This window comes from Kogia breviceps, chromosome 3 (genome assembly GCF_026419965.1).
Source record: "Kogia breviceps isolate mKogBre1 chromosome 3, mKogBre1 haplotype 1, whole genome shotgun sequence".
Lineage (NCBI taxonomy): Eukaryota > Metazoa > Chordata > Mammalia > Artiodactyla > Physeteridae > Kogia > Kogia breviceps.
Window position 1 is genome coordinate 31,985,077 of NC_081312.1, and position 17,404 is coordinate 32,002,480.

Genomic DNA, 17,404 nt, shown 5'->3' on the forward strand with positions numbered 1-17,404 from the left:
GTTCAACAGTACCCGTATGGTCCTCTCCACTTAGTGGCAAATTGATGTTCAGGTCCTTGTTCTCTCTGGGTTTTGGGGAAGACTCAATCCCCACGCAGGAAGGGGTGCAGGACTTCCTCATTTGGGAAGGCAGACCTATTGGAAGCAGACTCATGAATGGAAGTTAGTATAGTGATAAAGTGTTAACATAGTTGGTGACTGTCAAGTCCTTTAAGACATCTACAGATTCTCCTGCCCAGACAGACACCTGGAATGTCCTACCATACAATATTTCAAAAGGGTTTAATTTAAGCTTGCTTCTAGGAGCCACACTAATCCATAGCAGGGCAACTGGCAAGACCTTATCTCAAGTTAAATTAGTCTCTTGACATATTTTAGCAATGCTCCTTTTTAATGTATGATTCATTTTTTTGGTTTCTCCTGTGATTGTGGTCTCCAGGATGAAGACATTTCAAATTAAAGTGCAGTGTTTTAGACACTTCTTGGATTATGCTAGAGACAAAAGCAGGCCTGTTATCACTTTGAAGGGTGCTAGACCATCCAAATTGGAGAATAATTTCCTTAAGGAGGGCTTTAACCATTTTAGAGGCTTTTTTTCTGTCTGGGTGGGATATGCTTCTACCCATCCTGAAAAAGTGTCCACAGGCACTATCAGGTATCTGAAATTTCCTGCAGCTCGAGGAATTTGAGTGAAGTCTATTTGCCAGTTCTTGGTGGGGCAGGTTCCTCTGTGTTGAGGCCCTATCTGGAGAGGTCTAACAGCAGTCTTTGGGTTATATTTAGCACAAATTAAGCAGTTCTGAGTGACTCGCTGGATGGTCTTTTGTAGGTTAGGCCCCATAATATACTTTTGAATCCATTTAAGGTAGCATCTCTCCCATAATGAGTTCTATTATGAATGTGCTGCAGCACAGTGTCCACGAACACCTCAGGGATCAAAACAATTCCTTGTGCGCTACATTTCCAGCCACGCGATCAAGAGTGAAACCCTACTCTTTGACCCTTTCTCTGTCCCTTTCTGAATACAATGGCTTGTATTCTGACAAGTCAGTCTGTTGGAGAAGTGATCCTATCATGGCTTGATAATCGCCCTAACGAATTGTCCACAAATTGAGTAAAAGTCCTTCACCCAATATTAAGTTTCTAAGGTCCCTAGCCAACATTTCCCCAAACAAGTTAGGGGAATTTTTAAATCCTCTAGGCAGGACTGTCCAACAATGGTGTTGGACCACCTGTGTTTCTGGGTCCTGCCATTCAAAAGCAACTAGCTGCTGTGATTCTTCTGTAAATAGGAATGCAGAAAAAAAGTATCTTTTAAGTCCAAAAATTGAGAAACAGCTGTATTCTCCCAGAATAGTTGTGAGCAGAGCATACAAAGGGTGCAAATCTTGGACTGCTTCATTAATAGCCCTCAAATCTTGGACAAAGTGATCCTCTGCTGAGTTTGACTTTTTGACCAGGAGAATATGGGGTTTTATATGGGGACCTGCAGGGTTTAATCAGTCCTGTTTTCAAAAACTTTTTGAGAATTGGCTGAATTTCGTTTTGCCTCAGAGGATATTGTTTTAGATTAGGTGTCCCATCATCCCTTTTTAATGGGATCCGTATTGCTCATGCATTTTTGGCCTTCCCCGGGGTGCTGTCTGCCCACGCTTTTGGTCTTACCTTTCCATAGACCTCCATGCGGGAAGAGCTCTGTCTCCTTATCTGCGGTTTCTATGAGCATCATCTGTAGGTTTAAAGTGTGTTCTGGTGGGACTCTGATGTTAAGCTGTTCTGACAACAAAAAAAAGTTACCTGAGCATTTAACTTTACAAGGGAGATATCCACCCAGAAGAGGGATTGGACACTCTGGCATATGTAAGAAACTATGTTTCAGGGTGAGGTCCCCTAGTTGGCATTCTAGAGGTTGGAAGAACAAACGATTTTGTACTTCTCCAGAGACTTCCGTGACTGGGATGGACTGAGATGTTTTCTGTGCCACCTCGGTGTTTACCACAGAGTATGTTGTCCCCGTATCTATCAGAAAGTCAATCAGCTTATTCCCCACTGTTGAGGAGCTCCTGTGGTGAAATTGGAATTGGGTGCCTCAAGCCCTAGGGAGCCTCTGGGCCTCTTCATTTATCATCAGAATGTTGCTCTCTGTCTACCATATGAGAGGCTCTCATCTTTCTTTTATTGTTTTCCTTCTCATGTTTTAGCCTAGGGCAATCTTCTTTCCAAAGCCCCTCCTCCTTACAGTAGCTCATTTTTCCTCCCTTAATGGTGGCTTACCTCTCTTTGGGTTACTCTGGGAATCCAATGCCATGACAGAAGAGTGGCATTCCATTTTGCATCTTCTGTCATCGTTCCCCATTGTTGAACACTTTAAAAGCAACATCTACCGATTGAGAAGGGTTTGTTCCAAATGCACCATCTAATTTTTGCAATTTTCTCATATTTACCATTGCAGCATTTTCAGGGGGCTTGGGATCTGCTGTAGACCTGATAAATCCTTTCCAAAAATTCAGAGGGGTCTTCATTTGGTTTTTGCTGAATTTCGTTACCTGCTGGCTGTTTGCATGTAGGCCACCATGGAATAGTGGCATAGGGGAAATTGCCCTGCAAAGGGAGTGGCTTCTGGTCTGAACGGGGTGTCCTGTCAGGTCTTAGATGGCAATGCCAAACCAGGACCCTGTGCCCCAGGAACTAACACAGTATTTTCCAATTGATCTGTATAAGGAAGGGGAGCCAGTCCCATCACTACCCGAGCCCCAGCATTGGGAGTAGGGTGGGCTGAATAGAAGCAGGAAGTGGTGGAAGGGGTGGATACATTAGCATAGTGGCTGAGTGGCTGGGGCAGCCAGCTCAGCCAGAGAAGTTAAGGTTTGAAGCAATATATTGTCACTCTTGTTCCCTTGCTTTTCTTATTTTCCCTGATGTTATAGCACAAATGCTTGCACAAAGGGGATTTTATCATTCTTCCCCACTTTTTCAAAGAATAGCTCTAATGGTAGGATTATATAGAGCCATTTGAAGACCACCATTCCTCAGCGTTTTATTGTAAAACCGTAACTAGCAACTGATCCTCTCTAACCATTTTACCCTGGCATCAACCAACCCAGCTGAATTCTGGGCTGGGGCTTTTGGTGATTTTAGAAACCAAGTGCAACCTTTTCCTTCTCCCTGGAAGTGTCCCACTCTCAGACAAGAACAGACAGTGGTGTGTGTGTGTGTGTGTGTTTTCTGTTCCTTTCCTCCATTTGACATCAGTAAAAGTTTTAAATAGCACAAAACTGATTTGGCGGTAAATGGAGAAATGGTACCAAAACAAATTGAAGTGAAAAACCCAAAGAACAAACCCTCAAGTTTGGTCTTGTGGTTTTACACATCACAAGAACCATCAATTCAACCTCCATGCAATGTGACTTCCTGGCTAGACCAATGACACAGGAGACTGCAAACAACGATGTAATTAACAAAGCAAGGGTGATAGTACATGGTACTCAGGGTCCCAAGATAACCCTGCATAAACCCTTTGTGGAGATCCTAACAGGTACTGTGGCCACCACATTGCTACAATAAAATATTATCTTTCTCTTAATCATGGGTTCATAGCTATAATCAGACCACTTATCCAAAATGCACCCCGGAGGACTTTCTTTAGGGATAGTTGAAACATTCTGCAGTTTTTAAAGACAGCAAAACAAGACAAAACACAAATGGCACACACAAATGCTAGCATTCAGAGAAACAAACGAACTAGTTCACAGATCGGGTAAAAAAGTTCAGCAACTATTTCCTCTCTCCAACACGGTACCCACTCAAATACAAAATAAACTGGTTTATTCTGGAGGAAAAAAACCCAAATGGAAAGGAATAAAATTTCTGGCTCTATACACCAAAGCAACTTGCCCTACTGTATTGAGTCAGTCAGCGCCCAGATTTCGATTCCTTGCTCCCAACAGCCAAGCACTGGGGCAGCTGGTGCCACTTCAGGGAATTTTGAAGGGAAGATCCTGAGGACAAGTGCTCCCAGCAGCTGCTAGGGCCTTACCCGAAAATTCCTCAACCAGGCCAGCGAGCTGGCCACTAGCAGCAAGGCTGCTGGCTGCCTTTGCCAAAATTTGTTACCAAGACCAAGCTCGTACTACTCACTGCAGGACAGGCCAACAAATGGAGAGATGAGGTGTTGGGTCAAAATATAGCAATTTTATTTGGAAAACCAGCAGACCAAGAAGACGGTGCACTAGTGTCCCAAAGAACCATTTTAGGGCTTCCCTGGTGGGGCAGTGGTTGAGAGCCTGCCTGCCGATGTAGGGGACGCGGGTTCGTGCCCCGGTCTGGGAAGATCCTACGTGCCGCAGAGCGGCTGGGCCCATGAGCCGTGGCCGCTGAGCCTGCGCGTCCGGAGCCTGTGCTCCGCAACGGGAGAGACCACAGCACTGAGAGGCCAACGTACCACACACACACAAAAAAAAACCCCAAAACCCCCAAAACCAAAGAACCATTTTACACAAGTTAGAATTCAGGCTTTTGTTATATGAAAAAGGGATGGGGTGTGGTTGGTTGTTGCAAACTTCTTGATGTCCAAATCCTTTGTTCTTGCAGCCCTCCACATAGGTTGGGTAACAATATTCCCATAAACCTCCAACAAGACAAATGTTATTTTCTGTTCTGCAAATTTTTCTCTCTATATATATGGGAAAGTGATGTACCTTCAGAGGTCAGAGACTTGAGAATGGGCTATCTTGTATATTTCAGACTCTCGGCAACATTCTTAACTTGTAGCAAAAGCAATAGAATACAAAGGTTAAAGTAAAAGAAACAGACCCAGTATGGAGTCAGATTTTTCTTCCCTATCACAGTTAAGTAGAAATTACAGAAAGGTCTTGCATCCTTGATGACATTACTGAGCTGCTGAATTACCCTGAAATCACTTTCCTTTCGACTTCTTCTTATGGTTTAAACCGCTCTTGGTTGGGCACTCTATTACTTACAGAGGGAAGAAATCTTAACAGGGCTGTGGGATTGAGCAAAGATTTCTTTCTTTTCTTTTTTTTTTTTTTTTTTGCAGTACGTGGGCCTCTCACTGTTGTGGCCTCTCCCGTTGCGGAGCACAGGCTCCAGACGCGCAGGCTCAGCGGCCATGGCTCACGGGCCCAGCCGCTCCGCGGCATGTGAGATCCTCCCGGACCAGGGCACGAACCCATGTCCCCTGCATCAGCAGGCGGACTCTCAACCACTGCGCCACCAGGGAAGCCCGAGCAAGAATTTCTTTAAGGATGGAAGATACTTTCACAAATGGAAGATACTTGCACATATAAATCTCTTTATTTTTTCTTTGCTCCCTAATAATAATAATAATTGTTATTATTATTATATCATTATTTGAAAACATATAGTTCCTTATCAAATTACCAGGGTACATTTGGGTTTACCTATAATTTCTATTTATAATAGTTCTATTAAAATAAGAAAAAAAGACAAAAATGTGTATTATTTCTCCTGTTATTCAACATTGTTTTTCAAGTTTTAGCCAATACAATAAGATCAAAAAATTATCAGAAATATGGCTAAATAGTAGAATTTTCATTTTCAGATTAGAAGATTGTTTTCCAAGAAAGACTAAGAAATTCTACTTTATGTCTCAGTTTCCTCATCTATAGAACTGATATAATAGTATCTACCTTATAGAGATATTATGAGGATTAAATGAGTTAACGCATTAAAATGCTTGAAGCAATGTGTAACCCATTGTTAGTTCTCCATAAATGTTATTGTTTTTAAAATAATTGAATAAAGTGACTGGATACAAAATTAAAATACAAAAGTTAATAGTTTTAATAAACAGAAATTTAAATTTCTGGGGGAAGAAATCCCATTTATAATAAAACCTCAAACTATAAAATACCTAGAAATAAAGTTCACAAGAAAGGCAAAAGACCTAAATAAGTAGAACGATAAAACTCTTATTAAAATGTATAAAAAGATATCTAAATGGAGTGACAACTTCCTAAGATAGAATGAGATAATGTCATAACAATATCTACCCTTCCCAAAGGAATTTATATATTTAATGAAATTTCAACCAGAATCCTAGTTTGATATTTTTTACACTGGATATGATGATTTTAAAGGTCAATGGAGGAATAGCTGAGAATAGTCAAGTAAATTTTTACAGAAAGATGAAAGCCTTGGCTATGGGCTTGGCACAATAATAGACAAATAGATCAATGAAACAGAATCCAAAATTGGTTCAAGTAGAATATGAGTCTTAGTTTTTGACCAAGTGGGAAAGGGTAGTGTATTTAGTAAATTATGTTGATGAAGTTAGCATCTGAAGGAAAACAAGTTGACCCCATGCATCATACTACATACAAAAAAAATTAGATAAATTATATATATAAATATAAAATATAAAAATTTAGGAAATCAATTTTAGGAAAACATTTTTATAAGCTTGAAGTGAGAAAGCCTGTAAGAAAAACACAGAATCCAGAAGTCATAATGAAAAAATGGGCGTTTTATGCATATAAAATGTTTACATGAGAAAAGATACCATAAGTAACATCTTAAAAGGCAAATAGACTTTGGAAAAGTATTTACAACACACGTGGCAAATGAGGGGTTCCTATCATGAATTATATTGAAAACTCCTACAAATCGATAACATTAGAAATGGAAAATGGGCAAAGGATATAAACAAGAATTTTCAAAGGAGTATATGCAACAATTTTCAAAGGAGTATATGCAAATACTCAATAAACATTTTTAAAATTCTTTAAATATTTTGGGGTACATTGAAATACCATTTTTCACCTATTAGATTGGCAAGAATCGAGAAAGTAGTAATAACCTGCAGTATTTATGTGGTTGGAAAAAGAAAGAAACAATCTGAATGTCCTTCAACGGGAATGATTTAATAAATATGACATTATATGTGGAATATTAGGCAGTTATTTTTAAATACATTTTTATACATTGATAAAAATTTGTTGCAAATTACAACATCACGTGTATGTGTGATCCCATTTTTTAAAATGAACCCAAACTAATCGTCTTCAACAATCTCTACATTTACATATATGAGCATAAAGAAATGGAAGGATACTCATTAGACTTTAACATTAGTTACTTCAATAAAGGAGACATATTGGGGAAGGGGAATTATTAAACTCTTCCTTATATATATTTGTATTATTTGATTTGATAGAGCCAGCATACATTTCTTTTGTATTAAAAAAATGTGGGGCTTCCCTGGTGGCGCAGTGGTTGAGAGTCCGCCTGCCGATGCAGGGGACACGGGTTCGTGCCCTGGTCCGGGAGTATCCCACACGCCGTGGAGCGGCTGGGCCCGTGAGCCGTGGCTGCTGAGCCTGCGCATCCGGAGCCTGTGCTCCGCAACGGGAGAGGCCACAACAGTGAGAGGCCCGCATACCGCTAAAAAAAAAAAAGTGATTTCCACTTCTAGCTATGAGTTGAAGATCGTAGAGAGCTACTAAGGCGTTAAGGCCCTGAAGAGTCAAAAAAACATGAGGGAAGGGAGACACCGAGAAGAGAGCTAAAATTCTTTAGTGCTTTTCTTCATGAAGCGCTGCATAACCACAAAGCTGGTCTACTGAAAAGCTAAACAGAATGTGACAACTACAAGACTGAGAGATGAAGGAGAATTCTGAGCAGTCTAACCCATGTGGAGACAAAAACTTCCAAGTCCCTGGCTCACCATGGAAGTGACCCTTGAGCAATAAAAGTGACCAGAAATAGACCAATCCTCATGCAGTATGGAACTCAGCCTCAACTAAACTCAAATACAAACTGGATTGAGATGATTCATCCTGATCCTAACAGCCTACCCACAGCCCCCACACACCCTCAAATAAAGCGATACCTCTCTCAAAAAACTAACATAATCCAGAGACTCACCTTAACTCTATAATTTTTCACACATAATGTTAGCTTTCGGTCAAAAAATACCAGGCATGGGCTTCCCTGGTGGCGCAGTGGTTGAGAATCCGCCTGCCGATGTAGGAGACACGGGTTCGTGCCCTGGTCCGGGAAGATCCCACATGCCACGGAGCAACTAAGCCCGTGAGCCATGGCCGCTAGGCCTGCGCGTCCGGAGCCTGTGCTCCGCAACGGGAGAGGCCACAACAGTGAGAGGCCCGCATACCGCAAAAAAAAAAAAAAAAAAAAAAAAAAAAAAAAAAATACCAGGCATACCAGGAGACAAGAAAAACTGATAAATATGTCTATATATATCTATGTGTATATCTATATATACATATACATATAGATATCTCATTCTCTCTATATATGTACAGAGAGAGAGAGAGAGAGGAACAAAATCTAGAAATAGACTTAGAAGAAATCTAGGTGTTGGAGATATCATACAAAGACTTTAAAATAGCTGTGATTAATAGATAATAAGATGGAATCTATAAAAAATGGAAATTTAATTGAAAGATAAATCAGTATAAAATATCTAGACTAAAACATAGAGATAAAAAAGAACAGAAAAGAGTATAGGAGAAATATGGGGCATACTGAAAAAGTTTAACACACCTGTAATTGGACTTCTGAAAGAAGAGAAGAGAGACAATAGGACAGAAGAATTAAGAGGATAATAACTAAACATTCTCCAAGATCATTTAAAGACATTAAATTCAAGAAGTCCTATAAGATCCAAATAAGATAAATAAAGTGAAAGCTACACCCAGGCACACCCAGTTTTACTGTAAGGCACATCACAGTAAAACTTTTAGGAACCAAAGACAGAAAAACTTAAGAGCAACAAGGAGATCCATTTACTGCAAAAGAGCAGCAATAAACTTACGACTGGATTCTCAACGGCCTCATTTGTATTACATATAGTAAAGCAAGGGTGCTTGTTGTAGTCTCTAGGTCAGCAAACTTTTCTGTAAAAGGCTAGATAGTAAATATTTCCCACTTTGTAGGTCATATGGTCTCTGCTGCAGCTACTGGACTCTGCTGTTGTGATGTGAAGCAATCATAGACAAGACACAAACAAACAGGCAGGTGTTGCTGTGCTCCAGTTCAATTTTACTTACAAAAACAGCCACAGGCCATAGTTTGCTAATCCCTGCTCTGGGATAAGCACTAAAAATGGAGTAAAAGAGTGTGTAACTAACTCTACACACTCTTTCTGGGGGTCTCATCTGTTCCCATGGCCTCAATGACCACCTATATGCTGATGGTTCCCAAATCTGTGTCTGCAGCCAAACCTGTCTCCTGAGCTTGAGACACCCATCTCCAACTGCCTCTGAGATTGCCCATTTGAACATCACGCAGGTTCATCAGGTCCAAAATGACCCTTGTTCTCCAAACATGTTTTTCCTCCTTGTTCTCCAAACATGTTTTTCCTCCCATGTTTCCTAAGTCAGTGCTGCCATCCCTTGAGTTTCTCTCAAGCCAGACAGCTGGAAGTCATGCCAGACTGCTCCTTCCCCCTCATCCTTTAGCCATCAGCAAACAGATTGGGTTATTCTACTGTGGAAAGAGGTTCTCTCAAAGAACTCACAGTCTAGTGACAAAAATCTTCATAAACCAATGTAGAAATTGTGTGAGAGGTAAAAGGATGTGCTGAATGTTAGGTGAAGGGGCTTATATCTTTTAAAGAAGATCACTAAATATCAAGAAAATGATTGCAATCTATGATGAGAAAAGAAACTGTATGTGAGAGGGCCAAGAGGATGCTTTAATACTGACATGCCATTCATTCTTTTATTCCATGACAATCATCATCTACCTGCCATCGGCAGAAACACAGACTCCAAGAGCAGCCCTTTCCACCTAGCTGACATCTCCCATAGACATGTAGGGAGGCCCATTGGGGTTGGAAGAACACAGCAAGGAGAGTCTTCAAAGGCATGAAATTCAGGGGCTCCTCTTAAAGAGACCTGTTTGCTTCCATAGCAGATGAACAAAGTTCTATCCCTTCGAGTATTCTCAAGGTCACGGTGCACAGAGAGGGAAGGGAGAGGATGTGAGGGCTGAATTGAGACAAAGGAACCTGGATGAATAGGGAACCTAGTGACCAAGAATATTCTGTATATTTTGTGTGTATGTGGAAAAACAAATTTGTGAAAAAAAATTTTTGTGAACGAATTTGTGAAAAGACAAACCTTTTCATTGTTCCAAAATGGAGGCAAGCTTCTTTCTGATTTTGTGTGATTTTACTTAGAACATATATTAATTATTTGACATTTATATAGCATTTATGATTTTTAATTATACCCATAGATCTGATCACCTTAATATTTGACAGATAAGGAAACAGAGGCCCATAAATGATTAAGCAATTTACTTATGGGGATATTATAGTAGGAGTGTTGAGACCAGAACCCACAGCCTCTGAGTTTCAGCTCAGGGTCCTTTCTTCTATTATACGTTTCTTTCCGTAGAAGAGCTGTTAGGTTTCTGGTATTCTTTTTGGTTGACAAAAAAAAAAAGTAGTCCCATTAAAAAGACCATAAAAACACTAACCAACAGATGAAAGATATAGCTACAGTAATATCAGACAAACACTTTAAAAGGAAGGAGCATTACTAGCAATAAAAGGGAAGATAATAGCAATTCTAAATATGGGTACATTTTATAGTATAGTCTTAAAAACATACAATGCACAAATTGTCAGACCTCACCCACAATCTTAGTGAGAGATTTGAACATATTTCTCTTAGAAGCTAAGAGAACATGCAGATTAAACGTAAATAGAAAAATAGATTTGAACAATCTGAAAATTAACAAACTTGACCTAATTGAAACATAGAACACTGTAATCCAGTAGTTGCAGAATACATATTTTTTTCCCCAAAGGCATATGGAACATATGGACATATGCTGGGTTATAAAGCACGTTTCAATACAGTTGAAAGACTTAAGTCACACAGAGAATGTTTTTTAAACACAGTGGAATTAAGTTTGATATCAACAACAAGAAGATAAAATTTCTAGATATTAGACATTTAAAAGTACACTCCAAAATAACCCATGGGTTAAAGAAAAAAAAAAATCACAGTGGAAATTATAACATGTTTTAAACTGAATGATAAATAAAATTTCAACCTATAAAATGTTATGAAATAAAGCTAAAACTGCTTACAGTGAAATTTAAAGCTCTATAAGCATGGACTCAAAATGAAGAAAGATGGAAATTCAGTGGTAACGTATCTATCTGAAGAAATTAGGGAAAGACAAATTACCCATGACGTTTTTCATAGAACTAGGACAAATAATCCTAAAATGTATATGGAACCATAAAAGACCCAGAATTGCCAAAGCAATCCTTAGGAAAAAGAACAAAGCAGGAGGCATAACCCTCCCAGACTTCAGACAATACTACAAAGCTACAGTAATAAAAACAGTGTGGTACTGGCACAAAAACAGATATATGGATCAATGGAACAGAATAGAGATCCCAGAAATAAACCCACACACCTATGGACAATTAATCTTCGACAAAGGAGGCAAGAATATACAATGGGGAAAAGACAGTCTCTTCAGCAAGTGGTGCTGGGAAAGTTGGACAGCCACAGGTAAATCAGTGACATTAGAACACTCCCTCACACCATACACAAAAATAAACTCAAAATGGCTTAAAAATTTAAATATGACATGATACCATAAAACTCTTAGAAGAGAACATAGGCAAAACATTCTCTGACATAAATTTTACCAATGTTTCAGGTCAGTCTCCCAAGGCAATAAAAATAAAAGCAAAAATAAACAAATGGGACCTAATCAAACTTATAAGATTTTGCACAGCAAAGGGAACCATAAACAAAACGAAAAGACAACCTACTTACTAGGAGAAAATATTTGCAAATGATGTGACCAAAAGGGCTTAATTTCCAAAATATACAAACAGCTCATACAACTCAATAACCAAAAAACACCAACCCAATCAAAAAATGGGCAGAATAGACATTTCTCCAAAGAAGACATACAGATAGCCAGTGGACACATGAAAAGATGCTCAACATCACTAACTATCAGAGAAATGCAAGTCAAAACTACAATGAGGTACCATTTCACACTGGTCAGAATGGCCATCATCAAAAAGTCTACAAATAATAAATGCTGAAGAGGGTGTGGAGAAAAGGGAACCCTCTTACACTGTTGGTGGAGAATGTAAATTGGTGCAGTCATTATGGAAAACAGTATGGAGGCTCCCAAAAAACTAAAAATAGAGTTGCCATATGATCCAGTAATCCCACTCCTGGGCATATACTGAGATGGAACTATAATTCAAAAAGATACATGCACCCCTATGTTCATAGCAGCACTATTTACAATAGCCAAGACATGGAACCAACCTAAATGTCCATCAACAGAGGAATGGATAAAGAAGATGTGGCACATATATGCAATGGAATATTACTCAGCCATACAAAAGAATGAAATAATGCCATTTGCAGCAATATGGATGGACCTAGAGATTATCATACTAAGCGAAATAAGTCAGAAAGAAAAAGACAATTTCATATGATAGCACGTACATGTGGAATCTAAAATACGACACGAACATATTGACGAAACAGAAACAGACTCACAGACAACCCCCTTGTGGTTGCCAAGGGGGAAGGGGAGTGGTGAAGGACTGGGAGTCTGGGATTAGCAGATGCAAACTAGTATATATAGGATGAATAAACAACAAGGCCCTACTGTATGGCACAGGGATCTACACTCAATATCCTGTGATAAATCATAATGGAAAAGAATATGAAAAAGAATATATATATATAACTGAGTTGCTTTGCTGACAGCAGAATTAACACATTGTAAATCGACTATACTTCAATAAAATTTTTAAAAATGTATTCAAAGAAGAAAAATTGTGACACATTTTGGAAATACAAGTTATAAGAAGGTTAAAAATCACATAACCCATAAAGGAGAATTATGACTATAGGAAGGAGTTTATTATTACTATACTACCCCATTATCAAATATTGCTTATTAAACTTTTATCTCCCCTACAGAGCTGCTCCAGAACTTATTTGAAACTTCCACTTGGTTGTCTGCTTCTGACCCTCCTAGACTGTACAATCCTAGGGCCGGGGAATGCTGGTACCCGGGTACAGCGGGGCCTGTGACAACAACGCTATGGCTTGTGTGATGGAGAGCTAACGGCAGCCAAGGCAGGCAGGGCTGCTCCTTGTGAAGTACCTGAGGCCCCATGTTTGGAGAGGCACCAAGAGGCCCCGACTTGTGGAGTCCTGGGGCATGACGGTAAACAATGGGGCATTACTGAGAAGCCATATGTCCCCTTCTTACAATTCATCCCTTCTGCCCTATCGTGTTGCCAGCCTCTGGAGAAAGAAGGGGCAGTACCTGCTTTGTGTGACCTTGAAAGGAGTCAGTTCACCTGTCTGAGATTTCTTCTTCCCTAGATAAAGGGACAGTATGCACCTCTCAAGGTGGAGTTGAGGTCTAAATAAAGTAACTTTCCCCGAACAAGTCTGATACACTCCTACTTGATTCACGGCCTTGGCGTTAGCTGTTCTGGAACCTTCTTCCCTCAGGCATCAGCATGGCTTCCTCTCCCACTGCCCTCAGGTTCTTACTCAACTGTCACTTTCTCAGTGAAGCTTCCAGGACTCTCTTCAGTTAAAGAGTCTAGAAATTTCTCTCCCTCTCTCAGCCGTCCCTACGCCCCACACCCCCACCCTTGCTATATTTTTCTCCCACAGCACCTACCATTTGACATGCTCTATGTATTTTTTCCCTTTTTTTTAAAAAATCATCTGTCTCTTCCTTTAGAATGTAGATTCCATGAGAGCAGGGATTTTTGTCTTCATTGCTCACAGCTGTATGCCCAGCCCTTAGAATAGTATCTGGTACATAGAAGGTGTTCCACCAATTTTACTGAGTGAAATAATACATATAAAAATGCATAGCACAGTGTCGTAGCAGGTATTTAAATAAAAGTTGGATTCCTTGCTTCCTTTTTGATAAATTGTAAAATCCAGGACGTTTCAAGGTTCCAAATGACCCCAGGTAACTCCTTGAAGTTGGAATATAACAAGGACTCATAGAATCAGCCAGAATACTTGGATTCTGTATTAGTTTGCTTGGGCTGCCGTAACAAAATACCACAGGCTGGGTGGCTTACACAAAAGAAATTTATTTCCTTACTGTCTGGAGTCTGGTCAGCAAGTTTTGGTTTCTTCTGAAGCCTCTCTCCTGGGCTTGCAGATGGCAGCCTTCTTGCTGTGCCTTTGCGTGGTCTTCCCTCTGTCTTTGTCCTCTTCTTATAAGGATACCAGTGATTCCACTAAGGCCCACCCTAACGACCCCATTTTAACCTAATTACCTCTTTGCAGTCACACTGGAGGTCCTAGAGGTCACCACCTCAACATATGCCTTTGGGGGCGAGGAACACCATCCCCCCCAGAGCAGATGCTATCTATTCCTTGCGGAGCTCTGTGACTGGGTCAAATCCCCTCACTTCTTTGGGCCTCAGTTTCCTCCCAACTTGAAAATAAAATCTGTGGCTCTTGCTGCTAATATTGACAATAGACCACTGACCTGCTGTTTTTCCTGTGAAAATCCCCTTGAGTTCTAGCACAGCCAGAAATAAAGGAAGAAACAATGGCAGAAATTAAAGGCAGGTTGTCATCAAATTTACCCTTTTCCAACCCAGTATGCATGTTGGAGAGAGAGAGAGAAAAAAAAAGTGAAACCCTGTCCAGTGTTAAAGGAGAAATTTGGTTGCAGAACTTACAGTGGGAGAGAAGCAGGGCTGGAAGGAGAAAGAAAGAGAATTAAGCTTTACTCTATGCCAGAAACTGTAATCTCACTGAATCCTCAACAATCCCGTGAGAAGAATATTATTGTTATTAATGTTACTTCCATTTTACTGGTGAGGGCATGGAGGCTCAGAATGCAGATTTGGGTTTTGTTATTTCAGTCGACCTAGAACTCAGAGAGTCCACACATGTCACTCTGCCTATAGCAATGGTTGAACATGCTTTGGCACCTCCCTCACCTCCCCGCTTCCTACCCAGCAATGCCCTGCTCCAGGTGACAGGTGATGAAGCTCCGGTTGGTTTTGGGATAGTTCTAAAAAAAATGACAAGACCAATTCTATTTTTATTGTTTCTGATGTTTGTTTTAGTGAATGGGTGATGTTCATTGAAGAAATGTCAACAGATATAAATGACAAAAAGAAGAAAATTCTAGAACAAGCAAAAACGAACCTATAGTGACAGAAAGCAGATCAATGGTTACTTGAGGGGAGGTGGGGGGAAACTGCCAAGGGGCCCGAGAACTTTTGGGAGAGGTGAAAATGTTCTGTACCTTGATTTGGGTTGTTGTTATGTTTGTACGTACTTTTGTCACAACTCATCAACCTGTATATTTAAAACAGGTGAATTTTATTTTATGTAATTATGCCTCATAAAGTTGATTTAAATAGATAAAGAAATCACCAGTAATCTCACCATCCAAAGACAACCATCATTACCATTTTGGTATTTTTCTGCTGCCAGGTCATGCATATTCATTCACTCACACACACACAGTATCACACTCTATGTTCTGTTTTATTTTCCCTCTCTCAATAACATATCATGAAAATCTTTCCATGTCAATGCATAGAATACTGCTTCAGCATTTTTATGGTGGTTGAATACACCATTACGACAATGTAACATGATCTACTCAACCAATTCTCCCTGTTGGAAAATTAAGATGCTTCCAATTTTTCACTCTTATAAATTTCACTACCATGAATATCCTTGTAACTAATATTTGAGCACATCCTTAATTATTGCCACAGCATAAATTTTTACCAGTAAAATTACTGAGGCAAAAGAGGTTCACATTTTTTAAGGAATTTGATATGTCTTTAAAAACTGCCCTCCCTAAAAGCCATACCAATTTATGGGCCCACCAGCCATCTCTTGGTCTTGACTATAGACCTGTCAGCATCATGGGTCTCCACTGAAACAGACACAAGGTAAATCCCACCAGTTGACATAAGCTGAAATCCCACAATGTTAGAAGTTACTGAAGTCTTACAGAGTCAGTGTCTCAGCCCTTAACTGGATTCAAGGCCCCAAAATGCTCAGGGATCTGAGATCACAGTGCTCAGTTAGGACTGAGGATATCCAGGACTCAAACTCAGGACTGAAACCACCATGTGATTTGCTGAAGTAGCATTATTGTTCAAGGGACCAGGACACACACCATTCCAAACTCAGACGCTCTCTAACTCCTATGCCCACTTAATCTCTTTGGACCAAACCTTGTTCCAGAGCAGTTCTCAGGAGAGCCAAGGATCTGGGAATTTGCACATACTGTTGCAGTTATCAGTGAAACTCCAGTTGATTCCACCTTATTCCAATCCTTGGTTCTGCTGCTTGTGGCCTTGGGATGGTTATTTAACCTCTCTAAGGCTCAATTTCCTCAAGAGAAAATGGAGTTTGTAATTGTACCTATCTCGTAAGAGTTTTGTGAGGATGACATGAAATCGGCAATCAAATTCATTAGCAGGGTGCCTGGCCCTAAGGAGGTGCTGACACTTGCTAAGTATATTATTCTCACTTGTTGGCCCATCATATTCGGCTTCAGGCAGCAAAGGCCTGAGAGCAACAATTTCCCTCCCATATGTTCTGTCCCAGAATCTGCACTAGTGTCTCTACAAAAGGCCAGCCACCATGCTTATTTTAGATCTGCCTAATGCCATCCATACACTAAGGATGTGAAACCCCATTCTTAGGAGAGGCCTGCCCACCCCGCATGCCTCCAGGACCAAGCCTGACAAATATAGCAGAAATTATAGGCATCTGATTTAAGGCTACGTGTGTATGCTTTGCGTGGGCCAAGCCCCAAACCCCAGTTGTGTTGCTGCATCAAAGGACCATCTCTCTTCCAGACTCCAGGCCCAGAGGAATCAGCAATTTGGGAGACAGCCCCCTCTTATTTTTAGCCTTAAAAACCCAAAAACCAACATACCAGCGCTCACCCAAGCGTCTGTCACAGCTGTTGTTTGATTTGGGTTGAGAAAATGACAGACTGAGTTCTGCACCAAGTACAGATGAAAAAAAAAAAAAAAAAAGAGGGGAAAAAGGGAGTTTTATTTCCCCTCCACTTGCCACCCTCCATACCCCCTCAACTCCTCCCCTAGTCCTGGGTGGACCCTGCCTGGGTAATCGTCCCCTGCTATATTTAAAAACCACAGATGTGTTTGGTAGAGACTTAATTTCGGGATTGCAGGCGGCGTCTCCTGAGGACAAGGGGAAAGCCGGTGCTGCGCGCCCGCCTGCCCGCCCTCCCCGCTGCTGCCCGGAACTCTGGACTCCACGGAATCCAGGTCAGGACGCGCCGCCGTCCTGGAAGTGCCCCCGGCCGGTAGGCGCCGGGCGCCAGGCTCCAAAGATTGGGTGGGTGGCCGCGG

At 40.6% G+C, this 17,404-nt stretch overlaps 1 protein-coding gene across 6 annotated transcripts in view; it reads left to right on the top strand.

Moving 5' to 3' along the window:
• SLC8A3 (solute carrier family 8 member A3) overlaps positions 1 to 17,404 on the top strand; it is a 199,266-nt gene that overhangs the window by 28,506 nt on the left and 153,356 nt on the right. The window contains exon 1 of one of the 6 annotated variants that reach the window (XM_067028284.1): positions 17,200 to 17,320. The exons of 2 other annotated variants lie outside the window; for them this stretch is intronic. The gene's annotated coding sequence lies outside the window, so the exon portion shown is untranslated. Of the gene's footprint in view, positions 1 to 17,199; positions 17,359 to 17,404 lie in introns of those variants that run through there. 3 more of the 6 variants (XM_067028285.1, XM_067028276.1, XM_067028277.1) reach the window with 3 other exon arrangements.